General features: G+C 41.9%; 1 long non-coding RNA gene across 1 annotated transcript; it reads right to left on the bottom strand.

Annotated features, from left to right (window-relative positions):
- Positions 1–16,844: 16,844 nt before the first annotated feature.
- On the bottom strand, positions 16,845–23,812 carry LOC119865127. Its single transcript, XR_005375991.1, has 3 exons — positions 23,686–23,812; positions 22,816–23,016; positions 16,845–16,948 (listed from the first exon to the last, which is right to left on the bottom strand). It is a non-coding gene; the product is annotated as an uncharacterized LOC119865127 (long non-coding RNA).
- Positions 23,813–25,917: the final 2,105 nt, after the last annotated feature.

Below are 25,917 nucleotides of genomic sequence, written 5' to 3'. Positions count from 1 at the left end.
ATCATAAGTCAATATCTGATTGCTATCACTTTAATTCACTAAGTTTTGAGGAGGCTTATTATATAGCAATAGATAACTGAAACAGTGTGTACATTTCCGTTTTTTTAATTATTCTTTTCTTTTTATAAATATACCACATGACTTAGTTTTCTCAATACTTAACTTTAATACCCAAAAGTGTGTTGGAAGGTTCCAAATTCCAACAACTTGAAGCTTCTGTTCAGTTGGGTTTCAGTTAACATAAATAATATAAAAATGACCATATAACATTTTGAATTATATGAGAAAACAAGTACTAACTTTCTAGTAGAAGACTAAGATTCTTTGAAAATACTGATGCTGGGATCTTAGCAAACTTACTTTCCACCATATTTTCCTGTTCTTTTTTCTTTATAGCACTTGTCACTGTGTGAAAATATTTATTTATTTGGTCACTCCTTTGTTAGCCTTGCCCCACACTGGAATATAACCTTTAGTCTGTCTTTTTCTATAGAACCACAAGCATTTAGATCATTCCCTGGTATATAGTAAGGGCTCAAAAAATACCATATAAAAGATAATGCTAATATAAGAGACACTTTTGGGGGGAGAAAAATGGATGAGTTAGAAATTAATGCTGTGTTCCGCAGCATTTGATATCCTCCTTTCCTTCCTGACATATGGCAGATAATATTTCTTAGCTCTCCTGTAGTTGGACTAAGGGCCATGAAACTAGTTCAGACCAATAGGCTGGGAGCACTTCTCAGTTGAAGCACTTAAGATCTAGTGCTGCTTATCCACGATCTCTTCCCCTGCCACAGGAATACTGAAGCTTCATCTGAGTTGCCAGGGATACCATGCTCCCACATTGAACATGACCACCTTGGAGAGCAGCCTGGAACTGTATGAGATTTTGCCTAAGCAAGAAATAAACTTTGTTGTGTTGAATCACTGAGTTATGAGGTGTTTGCTCCAGAAACACAACCACACCTATCTTGACTGATTGTGCAATGAGTATGTAATGAGTAATGATTGACAATGAGTATGTATAATTTAAGGACTCTGCAACTATGAAACCTAGATGGTCATTCATAGATTCAGTGACAATTTATTGGGTATCTGCCATGTGCAAAGCAGTGTGCTAGGTCAAGGAATATAAAAAAATATGAATTAGATACTGCTTTCAAGGAGTTTAGAGTTTCACAGGAGAGATAAATTGTGTGTGTAAGGAACTGTAGCACAAAGCAGAAAATTGTATCATAAGATAGGTCCAGGTAAAGCACCATGGAAATCTACCTAAGATGGATGTGATAGAGTCTTAGCATAGGTCCTTATGGGTATGGCAATTTATGAAAGTGAGAGGAATGATTTCTTGTTCATATGTGCTGTGGTGCAAAAAATCAAGCATTACGGCTACTATTTCCCCACATTCTCATTTCTCTGTACACTTCCCCTCCAGACTTGTTATGAGTTGAATTGTGCCCCCCATTAAGATAGTAAAGTCTTAACCTCAGAATGTGATCTTATTTAGATATAGGGTCTCGCGGAGGTAATCAAGTTAAAATTAGATTATTAGCGTGGACTTGAATCCAACATGACCAGTGAAGTTATAAAAGGGGAGATGTGAAGATAGGCATGCATACAGGAAGAATGCTAAGTGAACATTATGGTGGAGACCAGGGTGATGTGTCTACAAGCCAAGGAATGCCAAAAATTGCCAAAAACAAAACCCTCCAGAAGTTGGGAGAAAGGCATGGAACAGATTCTTCTTCCCAGCTCTCAACAGGAATCAACCCTTCTGATACCTTGATCATGGACCTCCAGCCTCCAGGACTATGAGACAACACACTTTTGCTGTTTAAACTGCCCAGGCTGTGGTGCTTTGTTACAGAAACCTTAATGAACCAGTGTAAGCCTTAAATAGATGCATGAGACAGGGAAAGGAATAAAAGCCTGTGACTATTCAGCCAAGTCCATGTCCCAGCTGCCCATTATCTGTTTCTCTTTCCTCCTCTTTACTGGCAACAGATCAGGTTGATGAGGAAAAGGTGGAAAGCAACCAAAAATTTCTGGCTATCATTACCAGTGATGGAAAAAAGAAAGAAACGTGTGTGTGCACGGGTAGGTTTTTCAGAGAATCTGATCAAGCTACTGGAAAAGGACAGGAAAGCGGTAGGGTGTGTGTCTGTGTGTGTGTGTGTGTGTGTGTGTGGTCATTCTGTTTGCTTTTTTCCTCCTAAAGTGAATGTCTTTTAAGCAGAGTTTTTATTTTTCCCCCAGAACAACCAAATTTAACAAAAAATATAAATTTTAACATGCTCTAAAACCTTTCAATGCTCATATTTGAAATTTTCTCAAGCTCTATGGGTGTGTATAGCATTAGGATGGTTTGTTTCCTATTATTGCAGTGGGATTCTAACTCATTCACTATCTGGACCTTCCACACACCAATATAGAGAAGTCCCTTTGAGCATGTTTCCCACTCTTGGTCTCTTATGCTCTTTTCACATAGAAGAGGCAACATGAAGTGACACTAGCTCTTAATATGGTTTGTAAAAGTACTTCCGAAAGCAATTCCAAATGAGGAGAACCAAAATATTTGGAGTAATGTCAGCATCTCTGGTAGAGTAGACTCTACAGTCTCCCCTGGTGACCACTTTAAAATGCAAATCTTTTAGTTACCTAAGTTCTGATTGGGTTTTCCTTTTTTTTCAGCCTCACTAGTCTGTAGTCTCTGTTTGTAGGATTCCAAACATACATTTTGCCCCTCTTACAGGTTTTGCCAGCCATTGCCAACATACTGACAGAGTGACAAAATGTGCATTGCATTACTACACACCTTACAAAATGCACAAATGACACAATTTCTGCCCTCTAGGGAGGATAAAAAGAATAATGGAAGAAATGCTATTTCCATCAGTGCATATATTAATATTTGACTTAATAAAAAAATGCTCATCTACAGAAAAATAATTTCTCTTGAAGTTAAGCTTTATGATAGATCTAACAGTAAAGGGAAAAGGAAAAAGGTCATAGGGCTAATAATAATAATTAGCACTTATGTTGGCACTTTCTGTCTTCAAAGCATTTTTTGAAATATTAACTTGTTAATCTTCCCAACATTCTTGTCAAGCCTATAAAGCTTTAGGTTCTGATGTTCCCTCCAGTATAATCCCATATAATATGGGAACATTCATTTTATTTTTACCCAGAAACACCATGGAAGTTCTGATTAGCCCATATGGCATCTGATACCCAGTCAGTTCCCAAAACTTAGGCACAAAGAAGAGATGCTACTTCCTAGCTTGTTAGTCCAGAGACTCACTCCAAATTGAAGGGTCTGCCTAAGAAAAAGGATCACCATTAAACATCTATCCGTATTGTATCAAAGAGACTCTCTGTTTTTCTCCATTTAAATCATGAGCTCCTCAAGGAAATGGACTGCATATTTTTCGTGTTGGTTCCAAGGATCACCTAAGTCTATGTTGGCTCTGGTGGTGCTTAATAAACAAACATTCACTGAATAAAAATGAAGTCTTTATTGAGAACCTGTTATTAAACTGTGAAGAATAAATAACATGTGGTATCTTTCCTGCCCTCTAGGAACTTAGCATAGAAGAGGAAGCAGAACTTATGTACAAGAAACAACTGGATACAGAACACAAGTAAGTGCCATGATGTGTGACACAAGGAAGGAATGCCAGGGAGGGGGGATTATATACATGTGTCTTCCCAATACATTGACTTTCCTTCCTTCCTTTGAGTTTATGTATGTTTGTCTGACCAGCTTTTAACCGTCAACAAATTGTTATGATAGTAAAACACTAATATTTCCTAGACGACTTAATATAGAAACTCCACTCATTTGGAAATTACATACATTTAAAGAGTTCTTTCTGTACAAAACAACAAAAACATATAGAAATAAACACACACACACAAACACACACACACACACACACACACACACACACACACACATAAAACTTTAATTCTGACCCTTAGTCTAAACTAAAGTTTCAGGATGTTTTGAAGAAACGGTAATAGAGCTCCAAGCTTTACCTGAAAAATTTTAAGACTTTTATGAGGTTGAGGAAAGCTGATTTCTGAAAGAGAACTTTCCTGAACTTCTTCTTAAGGCAGAAATTTGTTTTTCATTCCTTTCCTTCGCATGTGAGTTTTGTAGCAATTGTGGAAATTCATACCTCTGGTACCCGTGTGAATCCACTGCACTTTTTCCAGGATATTCTGAATCTTGTCGGGGTATGGTACAGGTGCCACCTGTCATGTCCAAAACAGAATTCATTCTCTTCCCCTCAAACTCATATCTGTTCTTTTCCCCAGCTAAGAGGCCCACCAAACCCGCAGGCACCTGTCAGGCTCCCCTCTCGCGAACTCCAGCTCGTCAGCCACAGAATCCACCTCCTCAGCCTCCTTAGAACTACTTCCAATCCTCTTCCTGCCATCCCTACTTCTTGGGTTCTGCTTCACGATCAAGGTCAGGGCATCAGTCTGTCCACATCATTCTTTTTCCCCCTGCCCCACTCACTCTAGCCTCCAGACTCACCTCTCTTCAAGCCCACCTTGACTTCACTACCCGCACACCTGTGGATTTATTGTCTCTAAGCTCCAAATACACCATCCTCCCCTGCCCTTCTTTGAGACCCCGAGCTGAACCCAAGTAACCATTTCTCTTTGGCAAGGGGGCACGATGTTAGGCCTTAAGAGTAGAGATGCTGGAGGGAGGATGCAAGAGGAAAGGACTTGTCTTCTTGGTTTCAGAGTTTTCCTTCCCAGAAGCATTGTGTGTAGCTTCCCTGCCTACCCTCCGCTCCCTTGCAAGTGGTGTGTGGGAGATCCAGTGACGCAAACACTCCCACGAGTTCCGCCCGCACTCCAGCAGGTGGCTCCTGCTAGCCAGCCCAGCCTGCACCCCCTCGGTGAGGCTACCTCTCTGCCTTCTCCTGGACCACAGGAGGTGAATCACAGCCTTGGCAGTGGGAGACCGATGCCTCTTCCAAGTTTGCTCCTTGCTCACAGGCTCTCTCAGCCTTTTAAGAAATGACTACTCCCTACATCTTACTCCTGTATTCTTGAAGAGTTCTCTTTATACTTCTTAGGAGGGAATACCCTTTAACTAGCTAATAATTTGTATGCAGTAGTACATTTTCCCTGTTCAAATTGCTACTGTGCTTTTCGTCTCCTGGCTGTATCCTCACTGGTTCAGTACTTCTGTTCTAAATATAAATCAAATCATCTCAACTCCCGCTAAAATTCTGCATGACTTCTCATCGTGTGTAACATTAAATCTAAATTATCTTTGGGTCCAAAACAAAAGTCTAACATCACACAGTTTGACTGTCACCACGGATCAGATGAACCCAGTTGAGATTAAAGTGCTGCTTGTTTTCGTGCTTGGTGGACATGGCGTTTGACCACGTGCCACCAGGGGTCACCCAGACACCCTCCACTCCCCTTGTTTGCCGCAGCTCACCTCCAGCCAGAACCCTTGGACCATAATCCAGAAGCACCTATTCACTGCCCACTAAGCTCCAGGGTACCCACAGATAAACAGCCACAGCAGTACTGCTTCCTCCCATCATTCCAGCTCAGCCCAAAGGCCTTCAGCACACTCTCTGAAATGATAGATAACAGTCCACTGGAAGAATTTGAGGCATGTTGCAGACAAACTTTTTTCCTTGTTTAAGTCTTCTCAGATATGGCTGGCTCTGTTTCACTTCAAAAAGCCTGCAGCCACCCGGCAAAAAACATGTCCCAGGCTGTCATATCTTTCCCCCTTTCCCACAGACATCCCCAGGAGCCCAATTCATCACACCCTTAACGCCCCCCTTCAGATTTATCTGTCAGGGCAAAGGACCCAGATTAAAAATGAAACAACCATGTCACTTGCTTGACAAGGGGAGACCCAGTCTGCCAAATTTCCATCTCTATCACCAGGGAACAGGACTTTAAGAAATAAATAATAAATGCTTCCGGACCTGGGGCCACCTACCCTGGAATACTTAGGGGCTTCTTATCTTGGAGCAACAATTTTTCCAGGTAATAGGTTAAGGCATATATATATATATATATATATATATATATATATATATATAAAATTACCGGTAATTCTTCTGCACTGTTGTTCGTGACTTATTTGAGATGCAGGGCACACGTATTTAAGAATTAACACCCCTCTCTCCTCACTCACACCCTTAGAGTGATCCCACTTCCTGCTATCTTCTAGTGCAGAATAGACACAAAGACTAGTTACACTAGGGGAGTTATTACAATCAGGCTCTTTTATATCTTTAAGGCAATTACAGGCAAAGACAAGAGGGCCTAATGCACAGCATTTTCAGAATTCGTAATTTCGGCATCACGTCTTGCCAAGCCATGATAACATCCAGATGTTGCCCTATTGAAAGGTGTTAAATAGAATAAACCTCGAGCCAAGAGTGCTTCCATGTTTTATTTTGGGGGCTTGGCTTCCAAAATGTAAAGTATATGTATTTTTTTTTCTTTAAACCATCAGAACTTCAGCAGTTTAAGAAATAATGTCCTGGCCCGCGTGATGTCTTAGTGTCTGGTAATAATAGTGGTAGCAGTACTGTTTTATTTCTTTAATGAACACATATAGTGCTTACTGTGTGCTTTTCAAATACTTAGTTCTCTACATGCCCTATGCTGATACAACAACCTTCACCATAGATTTCCCCAGATTGCTATCTCATTCCAGCTGGACATTATGAAATGCCACATCATCCAGGGTTGTTTGCATGTAATAGGAATGGTACTGCCACTCACTGAAGACTTGCCAGGGGCTAGGATAGAGTGTCCTCATGAATCCACGAAGAGAAGGTACTGTGCTCATTCACAGAGCTTGCCTAAGACTGTGGGAGGAAAAAATTAAATCCTAAAGTCAACACTTAACTAGTCACATCCTGGGTACAAGTTACCTGGGAGACATTTGGAGGTGGCAGGGTTTTTCTTTCCAAAGTAGACTACCCATGCCATAAAGGGGCGGCTTACTCTGCTCACTTGGCAGGTCCATGCCGAGTGCCTGGTATGTCTGTGTGAGCCCCTGTACTCAGTGTCTTTATGGTCTCACACACATGGGCTCTGCTGTGTGCTGGGTGCTGGGTGCTGGCAGAAAGTATGGCACAGTGTGCTAGGGGAGTGCTTTGGAAGGACACATAACCCATTCTTCAGATATCCAAGGATGGCCTCCCAAAGTCTAAGGAATAACCCCCGAATGAAAAAAAAAAAAGTATTGCATTGCCAGATCCACGGAGCCTTTTTTTTTTTTTTTCTGCCTTTGTCCCTGAGATTGTCCTCCTGAATTAAATGATTGGGGGTAGAGGGTTTAACTTTGAAAGTCCAGTGTCAGATGCATCTCCTTATATTTGTCCCATTCTGGAATGTTGTTGTTGTTTTTTTTAATATTTATTTATTTATTTATTTTAGAGAGCACAGTGAGTGCAGGGGGCCATGGCAGGGGCAGAGAGAGTCTAAAGCCGATGCAGGACTCAATCTCAGGACCCTGAGGTCATGACCTGAGCCAAAACTGAGAGTCAGACCTTTAATCGACTGTGCCACCCAGGCACCCTCACCTTTTTAAAAAAGACTTATCCATTCTGGAATGTGTTTTTATGTTCTTTTTTTTTTTAAGATTTATTTATTTATGATAGAGAGGCAGAGACACAGGCAGAGAGAGAAGCAGGCTCCATGCACCAGGAGCCCGACATGGGATTCGATCCCGGGTCTCCAGGATCATGCCCTGGGCCAAAGGCAGGCGCCAAACCGCTGCACCACCCAGGGATCCCTGGAATGTTTTTTTAAATGAGGCTAGCATTCTCACCAGTTTCTTATACCAAGAAGGTCTTTTGTGACATTGCCCAGCTCCTTCCAAGAGCCAGCATGTGAGCTTTCTGGCTCCTTAGCAGGCAGATGCAGACAGCACCAACAAACCTCTTCCCCCTATGAGCCTAGAGAAAGAGGGCTAACTGCATATCCTTTAGGTGAGACAGAAGAGATGCTTATCTTAGATCCATGAACTATCTCCCTCCATAATTCAGGAAGCTGGAACCAGTACAGAAAACAGCTTATCCTAGGGAAACTGTGGCTTTCTCCATGGATATAGAACAAGGTCAAGGAGTGCAGGCTATTTATTGTATCCCATGGACTGGAGATGAGGGTAGGGTACAATGCCTCTGGGTTACTATCAGGAAGTAAAGTGTAGGCGCTGTCTGTAGCAGCAGTATCCTGAAAAATTTCAAGTCACTCAAAAAGCCAGTCTTCCAAAATCAGGCTACCATGTCTAAGTCAGGCAAGAAGAGAAGAATGAGACAAAGTAAGAGGCCTGGAGAGAGGAAAACTGCCAGAAGCTTACAACTAGAGAAGAGTTTCAGAGCAGAAGGAAGAGAGGAGAGCCCTGAAGAAACTCTATGGAGCCAAGAAACAAGCAGCTACAGAGGACCAACAAGGATCTCTGCAACCCAGACAGGGGCATGCTCTGAAGTTTTAGAGGAGGCCAGAAGGTTGCCAATACCCTCAGTTCATAGCTGGCAGGGGAAGGAAGAAAATGCTTCCACTATCGCTGCTAAGTATCGGCCTCCACAGAGAAGCTTCAGAGCAGACCACTCATGTCAGAAACATGCTGCCATTTTGATCCCGGTTGGAATCCCCCTACCTTCCAAACTCAAATCTGCTGGATCCACACTTTATGTGACCTGACAATGACCCTACCCCTAGAGGGTCTGGAATGAGGGCAAGAAGAAAAATGTTCCCTTCTTACCAAAAACAAAGGGCGTAAAACTGAATGTAATTCAAGGAGTTTTGAGAGCACATATAATTTGGGGACACAAAGATGAGAGAGACACACTCTCCCTCACTGAAAGAGCTCAGAGAACCCAAAGTGAAAGATAGATCGGTCAAATAATTGAAAAATAATCCAGGCTCTCATTCATTCGATAAACATCCCCTGCTCACAGTTGGAAGGTAAAAATATATGCAGTCTCATGGGAGTACAGAGATGGTACCGCTCTACCAAGGAGACCCAGAGGAAGTAGGAAGAAACTGAACAATCTGAGCTAAGAAAGGATTTTAAGGTGTGTTTGCTCACCCTGCTGAGAAAGTCCTTATTATTAGGGGCAAGGTGAGATTGGGACATTTGCAATTAGTGGGGAAGAGATGTGACATTTATTTAAAAAAAAAAATCCATGTCCATGAAGACTATAAGCTTTTTGAGGATAAGAACAAAGTCCTCCTCACCCCATGATCCCTGCTTTGCATTAATACCTGCTACATAATAGTTAATAAATATGTATTTAAGTAAACTGACCTGAGGTATTCCAATTGTTGTTTTTTCTAATTTTACAAATGGCATCACAGACTGAAAAACGATGAAAAGCAAAGGAGGAAGGCTAATAGTTTGACTTAAAAAGTATTTTTAACTCCTTAGATAAAGAAGGCTGAAACCTGGGCTTAGGATTTCTTTCATATTTTTTTTAAAAATCGATGATTTAAACTGTCTTGAAAAGTGTGTAAAACAAGGCCTGTGAGGTTGCAGAGGGAGAAAGAGTCAGGAACCAGGGGCCAGCTGCTGGCCCACGGATGTTTGTTATACATTTGTTCCAGACATTCATCATGAGCTCAGCAAGGAAGCAACAAGCTTGCCAAATCAATAACATTTCTATCATGTTTCATCTCTTTGGATTTACAGAATGATTTGGTAATTCCACTTCTCAAGCTGGCACATCTTGAGCAAATGAGGATGATTAGCCCCTTCGGCTCTTTATCCGAAAGTTGCCAGCCTCCTGTGAGAAGTCAGCTTTCTCCCCAAACATAGGAAACGTTTAAAGGGGATTATTGCTTTGGTCCCTCCTGAAGATGCAGGGGAAGTTTACCTTGGATCCCCCACCCAGCTTGGGCCCATCTTACTCTCTCGCTGGCTCAGCTCTGGGGCTCCCCATGACAACAGCACTGACAAAAGATGGTGCCAAGAGAGGTGACTTTTTAAGTATCACACTGATCCTGCTGCAGCCTTGGAAGCATCATTCCAGCAGACAAGAAATCAGTGCTGGAAGCCCAATCCAGTTCTCAACAACGGAAAGTATTTGAGCGTGCTGCCTGAGTAGCCCAGGCCAACCCTGGGGAGCTGCCTTTATTCATTAACAGCAGTTCCTGAGTCTTGCCAGTTAATAGAAGACGCTCTCCAGAGACATGAGCCATCACTCCTTATTTGGCGTCAAGGATCTTGATTGCAAACTGAAGACTCCGAATTGAAGAGGAAGTGGGGCTGAGGGGGTGGGAAGCAGGCAAAAGAGGAGGCCAGGATGAGAGGAGGGTCAGGGAAAGAAATGGACTGGCAAACTGAAGAGGGGCACACACGCAGGAGATGCAGATACAAAGAGAAGACAGAAGGAACAAAGCAGAGACGAAGTAGACTGAGCAGAAATGTTTTTCAAAACAGAGCTCATTATTCTTTTTGTAGACATGCGAATTGCAGGTCTCTAATGCCACTGACGTGGCGGCCTCGGATGCTACAGGCTGGCCCTGGTTGTTTCCTGAAGGGCCCGTAGAGTGGACCAGAGCCTGGGTGAGGCCAGCAGATGATTGGAAAGGAAAAGGGAGCAAGCTGCTTTTTAATTTGGAGAGTAACATCCAGGAAGGGGGGCTGTTATCCCAGGAGAAAGCTGCCTGCATTTAGAGCTGACTCCAAAGAAGAATTGTCAGATAAAATGTGGGAAATAATTCAAGGGTAATGAAGAGAAAATAGAGGCTTATATCCATACTGTCCTGTCTGCTCTTGCTCAATGAGTCTCCTTCGCTTCTCTTCCCTTCACTCTTGTTTGTGGCTCTATTCTTTGCATCAGGAGAAAATAACATAAGGGCTCACTATGTTTCCAGCAAAAAAAAAAAAAAAAAAAGGAGAAAAAAAAAGATGAGTAATTTCCATAATATATTATTACATCAGGAAAATTTAAATTTAGTGTTATAAATCTTTTTTGTTCACCAAATATGCTGTCAATTTGAAGAACAACTGTTTGGTTCCTTCTACTTTATCGTGTGTGAGCTTAATTAATCACAATGGAATCCTATTCAAACTATTTTCCAGCCCAAGAGGCAATTGTTTTCTATAGCACGATGTTTCCTCCTAACTAAGGATGGCACTAAACTGGAGAAAACATTAAAACCCTGATGCGCATCATAATGAACTCCATGCAAAGTAGTTATATTAATGTAATGGAGTTGAGATCTTAATTGCAGTCGTGTTTATATTTGCAACCTCCTTTTTTAAAGCCTTTTTATTTTACTAAATGATTTGAACGACGAGGTAGGAGAGGTTACTTGGCCTGCTAAATAGAGATGGGTTTCACCACACTAAAGGAGGAAAAATGAATCTGGGAGGGAAGACTGGCTAATTTAATTTCGTAAAGTAGGTTTTATTCTCAGTTGATAATGGCTAAAATTGCTCTGTGAAAGCAGTCTTTCCAGAGCCAGAAAATGTTCCCTGGACGCTTAAAAAGAAGCATGTCCAAGAGCCCTTTTTGTTCCTCCCTATGACAACCATTAGCTGCCACTGAAAAACCTCCAGCTCGAGTGCTGAATCCTGTATGAAGCAATTTAGGCAGATGCATCCACTGGCCTCTGATTGAAAGAGCTGATAGATGGTAATACACCTTCCAGCCAAACTCCGGATGGGAGAGATTGCACAGTAGGAGCTGGAGGGAAAATCCTCCAGACAGCCTTATATAAAATAGACATTTAATTAAGAATTATTGCCTGATGGATGCAAGAATGAATGAATGAGTGAGTTAATGAGTTAGTGAGTGATAGTGTCAGGACTTTAGTCATAGGACGGGACCCTCCCCTCTCAGCTTTCTCTCTTGTTCCTAATTATCACACACATACTAAGAGGAAATATAGTCACAGTTTGTAATTAAAACTCATGAATGTGGACACTGGGAAAATATTATACTTCCCTTCCATAGCTTAGCCAGGAACTATCCTGCTATGTGCTAGCTGTTTTATCAGAGGGAGAGGATGGTGGTGCTATCTGGTTACATGGTACCTTTCTGAGAAATTTCTCTTGGGTCTTACTGTTCTTCCCCAGAGCAACATTTTATTATACAGAAACAAATAACTGGATAAGCCAACTTTGCACTCTTTGTTGGGGCTGCCGGGGAGCTCAGGATTAGTCCTGCAACCAGCCTCTAGTACCTGTGCTGCCCTAGGCAGGCAGATGAAGCACTCACCCTACCCTTGACTTTAGCCTGTTGCCTTCTTTTCCTGTTTTTAACTCCAGCTTGTTTCTTTGTTTATTTACATATTTAATTATTGCTTGTGCAATGTGGATTTTGATAATCAATCAGATCTTTCTCAATGGAGGAAAAAAAGAAAAGAAGAATGAGTGGAAAGAGATAAAGAGAGTTGAATTAGATGCTATGAAGCTTTCAATCATTCAGAAACATTAGTGTTTTCTCATGGCATGCCAGGCACCGTACTGGCTGCTGGGGAGTTTACAGTCCAATAGAGGAGACAGATGAGAAAACATAAATTATTATAGAGCTTAGAGTGGTACTACCTAAGTATGAACAAAATGCCATGATGTAAGTAGAAAGAGCCACCAACTCTATCTATGAGGATTCCTATCAGCCTCACTAAGGTGAAAAAGAACTCATCGGGTGAAGGAGAGAAGAAAGCTATCCCCAGCAGAGGAAGCATCACATGCAGGAGTACAAAGACATGAAAGGGAATGAGAGGCCCCATTTGACAGAAGTTGGGTATGTTTGGGGTGGGAGAGATTAGGAGGACAGAGTGTGAGGAATAAGAAGTCAGTCACAGTCAGATTAATGGAGGCCTGGAATAACAACCTATGGTGTTTAGATATTTATCCAGGGCATTGAGAAGCTAGAAGCAAGTTCAAAAACAAGACAGCCAGGTGTCAAATTTACCTTCTCCAAAGAAGTCTCTTGGGATCAGAACAAAGAGATACAGGAGAGAAAGTCCACCTAAGTTCTCAAGGTTGATGAGCAATGTTGAGAGTAAGGATCAACAGCAGACAGATATATAGGCATCTCTGAGCTAGAATGGCAGGGCTGTCCTTAACTGATTGGCCACAGAATCAGGAATGATAGTGCATAGCTTGAGAGATGGAGGATAAATGCCAGTCTCATCAAATACAGACTAGAAGAGGAAGAGGACACTTAGCTGGGAGATGCCTTCAGGACATTCGGGAGAATAGCAGAGAGCTAAAAATACAGATCTGGAGCGTGGGGATGGTACCAAGATGAAGAATTAGATTTGACATTTTTGTGTATAAATAGCACCTAAAAAGTAATAAAGAAGACAAGATCACTCAGGACATGAACAGGTACAACACAGAAGAAAATATGGAGCTCCGTAGTTGGGAGTTTTTAAAAAAATGTTATCAAGGGAGTAACTAAATCTCCTTTTCTGGCTTTTTTTTTTTTAACACTAGGCTTTCATCTTCCTGGAGTAGTTTGGGGTAGCCATTCTAACAGGCAGACCTATCTGCCAGGTAATCTTTAAAATGAGTTTAGGTAGCTCTCCCAGGGAGAGCACTAAGCTTGTTGGAAGAGCGGTCAGACACCTAGACTCCTTACATTGTGTTGAAAAAGCACTGCACAATAACATTAGCAGGAGGCCACCTCTCAGTGCTTGGAAAAGAACACCTAATATCCCCCAGGGGACCAATGTCATGTTTGGAAGCAGCAGCAGAGGTAAAGAACTGGGCTGTGTGCCAGTATAAAGTGGTGTCTTCAGGCTGTTTAAAATACATCAGAAGCTATGAGTGTTGCTTTAAAAAAACAGGAGTGTCAAGTGGTAAGGAACTATGTTGATGTCCAGAATATATAAACGTCAAGGATAGAGACTGCCCGCTAAATTTAGGTGTGGATGAATGACACCAGGAGTCAGGATGCTGGCATGTTTAAAGAATTAAGTGAACAAAGAGAGTAAGACAGAAGGGAGAGAGGCAGGAAAGAAAAAAGTCCTTGGAAGGGAAGAGAACTGAAGGGCAAGGAAGAAAGCAGCCAGTAGGGGCCAGTATTGATGACCTGGCCATGAGACAGGGGCCAATATTACCAAAATAGCCAAAGAGAGAGGGTGACCAGAGAGTGCTGAGGGAGAGAAGAGATCAAGAACGGACAGGATTTCTGGCAGTCAAAGGTAGAGAGATATAGTTAAATAGAAAGTAAAGAATGTTGCTGAGTCAACATGGTTCTGACCTGATGCAACTGGCTGGTAGTCAGGAGCCACTAGCTCAAACACTGAGCTCTGACATCCACTGTGAGGAGAAAGGCCATAGTCTTAATTTATTTGAGTTTTTGTTTTCAGCTTTGTAGAATGGGAATAATGCTACCCCTCTTTTTTTTAAGATTTTATTTATTTATTCATGAGAGGCAGAGAGAGAGAGAGGCAGAGACACAGGCAGAGGGAGAAGCAGGCTCCATGCAGGGAGCCCAATGTGGGACTTGATCCCGGGACTCCAGGATCATGCCCTGGGCCGAACAAAGGAAGGTGCTAAACCTCTGAGCCACCCAGGGATCCCCAGTGTTACCCATCTTTCTAGGATGCTTGAAAGTCTAGGATGCTTGAGATGATAGATCAGAAGTTCTGGATCAGAGTATCATAAATACCAAATAAATATTTTTATATGAATGAATGAATGAATGAATGAATGAATGAATAAAGGCCAGATTGTGAAAAGTTTTGTTCATCTGGTTTACAACTGACATAAAGTCTAAAGGATTGACCAGAACTCTAAGAAAAAGAAAAAAAATAGTGAAAGATATTATAGGGGAAAGGAGAGAAAATGAGTGGGAAAAATCAGAGAGGGAGACAGAACATGAGAGACTCCTAACTCTGGGAAAGGAACAAGGGGTGGTGGAAAGGGAGGTGGGCGGGGGGATGCAGTGACTGGGTGACGGGCACTGAGGGGAGCACTTGATGGGATGAGCACTGGGTGTTATACTATATGTTGGCAAATCAAACCTCATTAAAAAATATACAAAAAATAAATCTTATGTCCATTAAAAAAAAGAATTTACACATGTTACAGGTTGAATTGTGTTTCCTCCCTCCACTTTCCCACACACACAGAAAAAATATATGTTGAAGTCCTAACCCCAATATCTCAGAATGTGACCTTACTTGGAAATAGGGTCTCTGTAGCTTTAACCAACTTAAGATGAGCCCATTAAGGTGGGACCTAATCCAAAATGACTGGTGTCCTTATAAAAAGGGGAAATTTGGACACAGACACACACAGGGAGGATGATAAGAAGATGCAGCAAGAAGACCATGTGAAGACGGAGGTAGAGATTGTAATTATGCTGTCACAGGCAGAGGAATACCAAGGATGGATGGCCACTACCAGAAGCCAGGGAGGTTTCTCTCCTACACAGTTCTGAAGGAGCCTTGCCAACTTCTTGATTTTGGACTACTAGCCTCCAGAACTATGACACAATAAATTTGTTATTTTAAGCCATCCAGTTAGGGAACTTGGTCAAGGCAGCCCTGGGAAACTAATTAACATTTAAGTTCAGAAAAATATCAAGAGGGAGGTGGAAATCCATACTGTGCACCTAAACCTACCGTCAACAGTTTCGACAACAGGACAACTTGACCTCGCAATTCTGCACATTATCACTACTCAGGATTCTTTTGATTGCAGCTAATAATATGCAACAATGACCAGTGTGTCTGGAACGACAGCAGGCAAGGTAGGAGGAAGAAGGTGAAGTGGTAAGGCAAGTCCCAGGCAGGCCAGAGGCTGGGGCTGCAGAAGGTGATTTCCTATGAGGGAAAAATCCATTCTATTTGTCCAACTGACAGAGAAACAGCAACATAGATGAACGAGAAACAAGGCAAACGTAGAATATGGTGCCATTTGTATTCTTTATAAAAATCACAGCATTCACATTGTTTTGGCAGAAAACTCAAAATAGAAACATTTGTCATGTTTACTTACCAAGTTACTAATGAGGCACAGAGAGGATTAGGAAATCAGGCAACACAGAGAAGCGTTTTATAACAGAATTTTGAAAACTCAGTAAGGAGTAAGTTCAATGTTCACATTATTTGGGAAAGGGTTTATCCATCTGAAGGATGGGAGGATGGGAACCTGGTGTCAAGCTCTTGTTAAGCATGGAAGACACAGACTTCTCATTTCATCTCTAAATGGGCCCATTTTTTATAAGCAGTAAAACTAAGGCTTGGAAAGCTTAAGAAATGTACCTTAGACAGCAAGATCCAGGGCTGGGATTTATACCCAAATTTGCCTGCCTCCCAAAGTGGGCCCTGTTCCCTTCACCATGTGGACCTATAAGGATATCGGTTAGAATGAAATTTCTCAGGAACATGAAAATCCAGTGATAGAGATGGCCTGAGGTAGAGTCCAAGGACTCCATGAAGGTGTCATCTAGCCACCAGTCCACTCAGCCCAGAGCCCATCTGGGGCATGCACTTAGCTCCCAGCCTCCCCTGAAAGTCAAATGGCCATTTGATGTGTGTGTGTGTCTGTCTGTCTGTCTCTCCTTGAGGAGTTGCTAGCTCTCCGCTGGGCCAGGGAGCAGCTGAGTGACTTTTAAGGGCCACCTGGACCCCGCTAGAATTGTCCCACTGCAGAAAGATAAAAGCTCAAAGACCCAGCCACACTCCCTGGAGACCTCCAGCCCTGCCCCCAAGCCAGGTGTGTGCTCCCCACATCCTGAAGTAGCTCATTACAATCAAGGGCTGAATAGTAAAACAGAAATTAAATTGACACTTTGAAGCATTAATTTGAGCACAAATTAATATTCATCAACATCTGCTATTTGTTCAGGTGAGTGTTCAGCCTAAACAAAAAATAGCATTCTTCCTACCCAGAGACAGTGTGCACCAAAGAAGATGGGTCCCGTGTTCAGGTCCTCTGCATACAGCTGGCAGGCGGGCTGGCTCCCTGAGGAGATAACACCAGTTGTGACAGTCCTCCCTGAGGGACCCCGAATATTTTTCCAATAAACCATTTTTATTTGGCCACTTTTCTTCTTCCTGACTCTCAAGACATCGCTATTCCTTCTCAGAAGAAGCTGGGCGATGTTTATTCCATCTCAATACTTGGCAACAGGTGCTGTCCCTGTTGCCTGCCATTTGATCATTATCATCAGGGCAGGAGAAATTTCTTTGCTGGATAATGACTAGCTAAGCCTCCAAATGTGTGTGGAGAGAAATTTGCAGGAGAGCAAGGAGGCGGTGGTGGAGCCATGGGGGTCAGTATAGCTCCACATGCCCAAGGAGTGAAACTATTCCACAGTAAAGCCTGCATGGGGACAGCCAAGAGGAATGTTCGCTGATGGAACATGGGGAGTATCGCTGAGCCATAACATCTTTAGAGCAAGGGAGTGTTTTTCGGGTTATAACCAAGATAACAGCTGTTCTCTTCCTGCCAAAAAAACCAGACAAACTTCTGAAAGCCCTCCCACGACTACAGGCCAGGGAGGATCTCAGAAATAGGGAGAGGCAGTCTGCACCCTGGGTAACATGGTGGCTGCAATGAGCACTCTGGAGAATGTCTGGCCTTGCATTTTGACATTTCTTCTCTCCCTCTCCCAGGTAGTTGAAACAGAGTCGCTAAAATGGTAGAAAGAGAGTTAATGAAGATAGTAAACAAATCAAGAGACTCCAAGTTGTGCATACTTTTGAAAAAAGTACCTGGTGGGAATTGCATGGGTCTGGGAACCTGCCTCTTTCTGTGTTAAGTAGTGATGGAGGGATTTTGCAAAAGATTATCTACCATGAGTATGAGTGGCAAGAAGTTCATCTACTGTGAGTGGCAGCAAGAACTCTAAAATCAGACTGTGAGGTTAAATTCCAATGTCACCACTTATTACCTATGTGACCCTGGGCAATTTACATAGCCTTCTGTGCCTCATTTTCCTCATCTATAGAATGGGAATCTTAATTGATTAAATGAGTTGAAACATAGAAAGCACTTGACACAGTATCTGCCACCTTATAAGTATCCTGTAACTGTTAGCTATTCTCATAAACTTAGTTATGGAAATTGTGTATTAGAAAATCTCTGGTAGGGGGGCAGCCCTGGTGGCACAGTGGTTTAGCGCTGCCTGCAGCCCAGGGTATGATCCTGGAGACCCAGGATCGAGTCCCACATCGGGCTCCCTGCATAGCGCCTGCTTCTCCCTCTGTCTGTGTCTCTGCTTCTCTCCCTCTCTCTCTCTCTCTGAATAAATAAATAAAAATCTTAAAAAAAAAATCTCTGGTAATTCTATGAACAGAGATGGATATAGTTTGGAGGTGGAAAGTGAATGAACCAAGGCTGGATCTGGTCAATATATTAAATCCAGTCTGTTGATTAGTTGAACTGTTGAAGCAAGTTCCATGTGGTCACTAGACTTCAGACAAGGAATTTATTCAAAGATGAATCCCTGCGAAGGTAGTAAATATAAATATAAAAGCTAATATAATAGCTAAATAAAAACTATAACAGCTAAATATAGCAGAGATGTTACTTGGGCCACTCATCTGAGGGAACAATAGGTGGTGCCCATGGATACAGCCAGCAGGATCAAATGCTGCCAGGTGATGCTCCCAGCCCAGGGTCAACCGGGCCCCAAGATGTTGATCTGAGAGTGGTGAAAGCAGTGACGGAGCTAAGACAAAAACAGTCCCTGCTCTCACGGGACCTAGATTCTACCTGCAGGAGGAGAGGGAGAAAAGAAATAAATTAATAAATACAGAAACAAGAGTAATATTAGATGATGATAAGAGCAGAGCAGAGAAACAAAGAAGTTGACGTGGTATAGATGAGAGTAGTTAGGGAGGCCTTTCCAAGGAGGTAACAGCAAAGCTGAGATCTGCATGAGAGGACCCAGCCATCCTGACACAGGCCACGAGGAAGGTGGCCCACAGGGAAGAACGTCTTATACAAAGGCCCAAGGAAGGAGGATATTTGGAGAATTCAGGGAACAGAAAGAAGAACAGGGCAGCTGGAGTGAAGTGGATGAGAGAAAGTGTAGTAAAATATGAAGTGAGAAAAGTAGATGGCAGCTGGATATGTAGGGCTCCGTAAGGCAATAAGAAATTGGGGGTCCATTCTAAAGTGCAATAAAAACCATCAGGAATGGACAAAGAAGATGTGGTTTATGTATACAATGGAATATTCCTCAGCCATTAGAAATGACAAAACCCACCATTTGCTTCGACGTGGATGGACCTGGAGGGATTATGCTGAGTGAAATAAGTCAATCGGAGAAGGACAAACATTGAATGTTTGGTCTCATTCATTTGGGGAATATAAAAAATGGTGAAAGGGAATAAAGGGCAAAGGAGAAAAAAATGAGTGGGAAATGTCAGAGAGGGAGACAGAACATAAGAGATTCCTAACTCTGGGAAACGAACTAGGGGTGGTGGAAGGGGAGGAGGGCGGGGGGGTGGGGGTGACTGGGTGACGGGCACTGAGGGGGGCACTTGACAGGATGAGCACTGGGTGTTATTCTATATGTTGGCAAATTGAACACCAATAAAAAATAAATTAAAAAAATTAAAATAAAAGCCATCAGGGATAGTTTTTAAAATGTATTTACTTTTTAAGAGCAGTTTTGGTTCACAGAAAAACTAAGAGGAAGATAGATTTCTCACATGCCTGCTGCCCCTACACATGCATGTCCTCCCCCAAGATCAACCTCCCCAGCAGAGTGATGCATTGTTACAACTGATGAACCTACACTGACACATCATCGTCATCCAAAGTCCATTGTTTATGTTATGGTCGGCTCTCGGTATTGTACATGAGGTTAGACAACTGTATAATGCCATATATCCACCGCTGGAGGTTTTTAAGAAGGGGTGCACCATGATGTGATTTATGGTTTTAAAAGATCACTCCGGGGCAATGTAGTAGGCAGATTCTGACATGGCTTCCAACAATCCCCACCTCCTGGTTTTCATGCCCTGTGAAATCCCTTTCCCTTGAGTGTGGACTTAGTGACTTGCTGCTTCTAACTAATAGACATGGGATAGAGAAATGATGGGCTGTCACTTCCTTGCTTAGGTTTCAAAAGCCTATGACTAGCTAGTTTTCCCACTCTCTCTTGCCTCCTCCCTCTCCTTGATAAAGCCAGCTGCCATGTTGTAAAAACACTCTATGGAAAGGCTGATGTGGCAGGGAAATAAGGGATGCCTTCAGCCAACAGTCCAAGAGGGAGTGGGGCCCCTAGTCTAATAGCTCCTGGGAACTGGATTTTGTCACAACCACATGAGGGCACTAAGAGGCAGACACTTTCCAGTGCAGCTTGATACCAATTGGCAGTGAATCCAGCTGCACTGTGCCCACATTCCTAACCTACAGAAACTGTTGTTGTTTTAAGCCACCAAGTTTTGGTTGTAACACTGTAATAGATAACTAATACAGCCTTCTGTGCCAAAAGTAGATTTTAAGAGGACAGGAATGGCCACAGGAAAATGGTCAAGCAGATATTGCAGTACATGAGAAGATTATAACTTGGATTAGGACAGAGGTAGATGAGATGGAGAGAAGAGGGACCGACCTCAGGGACATTTTGGAGAAAAAATGAACAGCACTTGCTATCGTGTTGGATATCATCTTGAGGGCAAAAAAAAAAAAAAAAAAAAAAAAAAAAAAAAAAAAGGAAGCAAGACTAAAGGAGTTTTAGCTCGAAAAACCTGATATATGCAGAGGTTCAGGAAATAGAAAGAAGTAAATTTGAGGGTCAAGGGCTAAATGTTAAGCTTTCTGTCTTGGTCATATTGAGTTTGAGATAATGCTTGCCGAATACCCAAGTGGAGGGAACAGTAGACACTTCAATAATTAAAGAGTCTGGAGTTGAGAGATTAGGGCTGGAAAGTGGATTTTGAAGTCATGAGCTTTTATAAGTCATATTTCAAGACATGCTACAGGATGAGGCCCCTTTGGGAGTGTTCTAGTTACTCTGCTGCATAACAAGCCACCCCAAACTAAGGGGCATAAAGGAACCATTTTTATTCCACTCTTGGGTTCTGTAGGTCAAGAATTTGGACAGAGCACCACAGAGAAGGCTTGAGTCTACTGCCCAATGTTTGCATCCCCAGCTGGGCTTTTGGCTAGAGTTCCACACCTGGAATCTCTAGGGGCCTAGGCTTTCCCACAGTGTAACCTATAACCCAGATTCAAGGGGAGAAGACAGAGATTCCACTTCTGCATCAGAAAAAAAAATTAAGGAATGGGTTGACATGTTTTTAAACCACTACAAAGAATTAATATAGAGAGGAGAAGGAATCCTAATTGGGACCTCTGGAGTATCCTAACATTTAGGAGTTGAGGAGAGGAGGAAGAACTAGCAAGAGACTGAGATAAAAGTCCGTGAGGTCGGAAGAAGCTGCTAGGTGAGCATGAGGTCATGAAAGCCAAGAGAAGGATCTGTTTCCAGAAAACAGTTGACATTGTGTAAAATGCTTCTAAAAATTGAAATAAGATAGGGATAGAGATGATGGGCTCTGATGACTTAAGTGTGATTTGACAGAAGCAATCCCCTTGGGGTGGTGGGGACAAAAGCCAGAATAGATTGGGAGATTGAGTAGAAAAGAGACTGCAAGGAAAGGAAAGATGTATCAACCATAAGCTGATAGTTGTGTGTGTACTTGTGGTGACCTGTGAGACCCTTGGAAACCATCAAACCACAGAACCCTTGATTTAGAAGGTCATGAGATCATATGCTTGAACATTTCTGATCTTAGGGAGCTCATGACTTCCTCACAGCAGCCCATTTTATCATTATTGGAAAAGTTATTTCTTTCATAAAGTCACTTCTCGCACCCTTTTGCCTTTGTCTGCCTGGCGCAGTATACAACCAGTGTAATTTCAAAGTCATGTGCCACTTCAGACCCTTTTTTCTCCATGAAGCATCCCCAGTGCTCCTAGTTTTCCAGATACTTCCTGGTCTTCATTACTCCCTCCTGAATGTTCTCAAATTTGTTCCCATCACTCCCACAGTGTGGCATTCAAAACCAAACTCAACATCCTGGGTGCTGCCTGAAGATGCCAAGCTCCGCACCAACCATTCCCCCTACAGCTATTTCAGGGTTTGGTCACACGGCTGTCTCCTACTGTAGAAACGAAGAGCCACCAGCTGTCATCCACACTGAGTCTTAATCACCATCAGCAATATTTCATGCAGTGATCTCAGCTGATTGTTCTTCTACACCAAAGCTAGATGCTGCCAAGCCCAGACACACTGAAGCAGCTACAAAAAGGAAGCCTTTGATGCCACCTCATGCACCTTGTTGCTGTGGCTTTTTCTTTTGCATGAAGATGAAACCTAATGACACCGAAAACCTCCTAAGGACACTGCTGACTCTGGTCAGTCCCTGGTAGAGCAGGGGCCTCTGAAAGGGTGAATTGAGGGGTTGTGTCCAAGAAGGAAATCGTGGCATGGCTCCAGGATTTTTGACCAGTGCCACCATTTACTGGTCTGAATACCTTCTAAAGCTTTTCTTCTCTCCTTCCTAGGTGAAATTTATAAGAACTCAAATCAAAGTTCTCTCTCTAAAATCCACTCACAAGGCTTTTGAGCTAGCTTTTTAACACTTTGTCTTTCTGCTGTTTTTCCTCTGAAGCCATTTGAAAGTATTTCTAAATCATTTAAATGAATATTCATGTCTCCAGACTATTTTTCTACTTACAAAAAAAAGTTAGGAAAGCTTGCCTGGCACTAGAGAAACAAAATCCAAGAGGGTGAGATGAGAAATCTTTTGGTTAATTCTAACAACTCCATCAGTATAACAGTGAACACACACCCACAGAGTACATACCTGCAGGTAAGCCAAAGAGAAGGCCCGCTATGCTAGACAACTCCAAAAAAATGCTCGTTTGTCCTCTGAGTCCCGCCAGCATGGAGGTCTGGGTAAAGTGGGTGGCTAAAATGTTCTGAGCAAGTTGGAAAAGGAAAATTTTCATTACCCCCATCACAACTTGCCCTCTTTCTTCCTTCCCTGAAGGGCTTGACACTCTATCTGGATAGAAAGAAATAAAACATTAAAGCTTACCCATGGAATATTTGGTGTGAGAGTCTTTGTTCCAGTTGTTCCGGTTCAGGGTCTAATAGAGCATTTTAGGGTTAAAGGAAGGTTTAGACCCTTCTCCAAGTCTATCAAACTCTCTCCAAATTGAGAAGGCTGAGTGCAGATTACACTCTGAACAAACAATGAATTTTTATAACGTTAGTATCTTGACACATTCAACATAAACAGAGTAATTATTGTGAGCTCTGTGATGTCAATTGCTCATCATGGCATGGAGGAAGGAGGTCAAACCATGTTCCGTGTTCGGAAGTCAGACTGTCAGACTCTTTCCCATGTGAGATTTGTAATTTTGGTTACGTTTCATGAACTATTTGATCCTGTTTCCACAGATTTAAAAGGGAAATAAAAGTGCCTCCTTGTGTGTATAGTCCTGAGAATTGAAGTGCTGTATGTTCACAGAGGTGGTATATAGCAGGTGTTACATAAATTGTAGTTCCTTTGCGTTTCTCTTCTTTTAATCCCTCCTGCTTGAGGATAGCATCCAACCTACCAAAACCGTGCTTTGATGATGTCACTCCCCTCATTGCAACCTGTAGTGGCCTCCTACTGTGCAAAGAATAAAACCCAGACCTTTGAGTCACACACCTCCCCCGAACTTACCTTGCAAGCCATATTTTTCCAACTGCCAGGAAGGAACGCTCAGCTCCAATCTCTGCAGGAACTTGCATTGCCCTGTTTCTAGCCTCTCTTTCCCATCTCCATGCTCTGGTTTGCTTGTGGCCTTGCCTTGCTCTTGAGTACAATCCTCACCTACCCCTGCCAATTAAAAGGCTTCAAATCATTAAGAACCAGCTCCAATACTTCTGCTTCCTGAAGACCTCAAGATGGGATCATTCTTTTCTTTCCTAAACCATGCTCAAAGACTAGTTGTGTTTCTCATAAACTATTTGACAGATGCTATCTCCTGTTATTATTGTTTACTTACGTATCAGAGGCACATGTCATATGATGCGATTACTATTTGTTGATGTGTTTATTTTCCCCAATGGTCCATGAAATCCTTTTGGGGGCAGAGACTACATCTTTATTTATTGTTTTTATATCTCTAGCATCTGACACAGATGCCAGGTACCCCATAAATGATTAGTAACATGAGTGAATGAATTCTCTTTATCACTAAATTATGTCTTAGAAAGTAAAAAAGTGCATCATATTTTTATGTCTTTTACTAGGATTTCTGTGGTTCCTTGCAATTATGAAATACTTAGCAATATTTGATGATGAATAAATGGCTCCCCAAAATGAGAGTTCAGTGGATGAACTAATTAGTATAAATCATGGAGATCAGTAATGCAAAACTCTGAAGCCAGACATTTTTATCTCACACTTAAGATATTTTAGAGTTATCTAAAGTTTTTCTAGTTGGAAGATATGTGTACTTTGGTTAAAGATGATACAATAAGGGTCATTTTATGCCACTATCTATGCAAAACCCATAGGCAACCAAAAAGAATAATAACAAAGTTGGGGAAAATAAATCCTTCTTGTCTTTAATGAAATCAGGGAATGGAAATAATAGAAGGCTTTAAACCTATGCATTCTGAATAGGGGCAATGTCACCCCATGAAGATGCTTGGGATGATGTTTGTAATGATGTTAATAGTAGCTATGTCTGTGTAGTGTGATTTGGAGTGGTTTTTTCTTCTTCTTTCTCTTTCTTTATTGCTTAATTTCTTTATACTGAGCTACATTGTTTTTCTAAGTTCAGTGGAGTTCTCTTTAAAAATATGTATAATATTCGAAAAAATATATGGCATCTCTAATTTTTAAAAATAAATGCCACTTCTTATCTCTGCTCTTTACTTAAACCCTGCTAGATTAGAATCTACTGATTTTCAGGCTCAGTGACCTTAGAGAGTAAATACTAGGCTGTTTTGAACCTATAGGAAACCATTAGAAAAACCATTCTACCTTTCCAAATTCTCTACCCCTCTGGGGCTGACGCACTTAATCAATTTTTAGGAAGCTTGCATAAACCAGAGAATCGTCTTTGGTTTTCAATCTCCAGAGAAAGGTCTTTCACATAATGTTAAAGGGGTTGTTAATGCTCTTCCCACACTAAGCAATACATTCATAATACAAATACTTGTGGTACATGGGAAGTCACACTGCTGTGCATATATAGCTTTTCCATGTATTTGAAAAGTCTTCACATCCACCTCCACACATACACACACACACACAAAAAAAAAATGCCAAAAAAAGGAAAATATTTCTTACCTAATTTTTATCTACTCCAAAGTTTTCTAAAGCAATCTGACCTTCTATATCAGTCTCAAAATGACTACATAATGAGGCTCACAGTCATTATTATAAGTACATTGAACCTATATGTCCTCGCAGCTAATACCTTGGCCCACATATGGAAACTACATGAGGGGTGAGGGTAGGGAAAAGTCAGACAAATTCAAAATGAGCCAAGTACCTCCTTCAGCAAGAAAATGTCCAGAAGTAGCAGGCGAAAGCCAAAATCTGTAAAGTCAAAACTTCGCAGAAAAACACTCTGGAGCCTGGAACCATGTAACCAACAAAAAGCCAAGTTAGAATAGATGAACTGGCCAATTCAAGAGACAGGGGCAAGAAACTAAATTTAGAAGAGATGAGTCAGAGTAAGCATAAGAGTAGCATCCAGAAATGGGCTGAAGTCAGAGGGACCACAGCAGAAACAGAAGGGCAAAGATATGGGTATATCTGACCCTAGGTGGAGTTCTCTGGATGATTAGTTACTGCTTCATAGGTCTTCAGTATAAGTATCACTTCCTTGATAAATACTCAATGATTTATCAGACTGACTTAGGAGCCCTATAGTACTACTATAATATTCTGAGTGTA

The sequence above is a fragment of the Canis lupus genome, chromosome 22 (assembly GCF_011100685.1).
Source record: "Canis lupus familiaris isolate Mischka breed German Shepherd chromosome 22, alternate assembly UU_Cfam_GSD_1.0, whole genome shotgun sequence".
Taxonomy (NCBI): Eukaryota; Metazoa; Chordata; class Mammalia; order Carnivora; family Canidae; genus Canis; species Canis lupus.
Note: the sequence above shows the minus strand (reverse complement) of the source record. Positions and strands in the feature narration are given on the sequence as shown.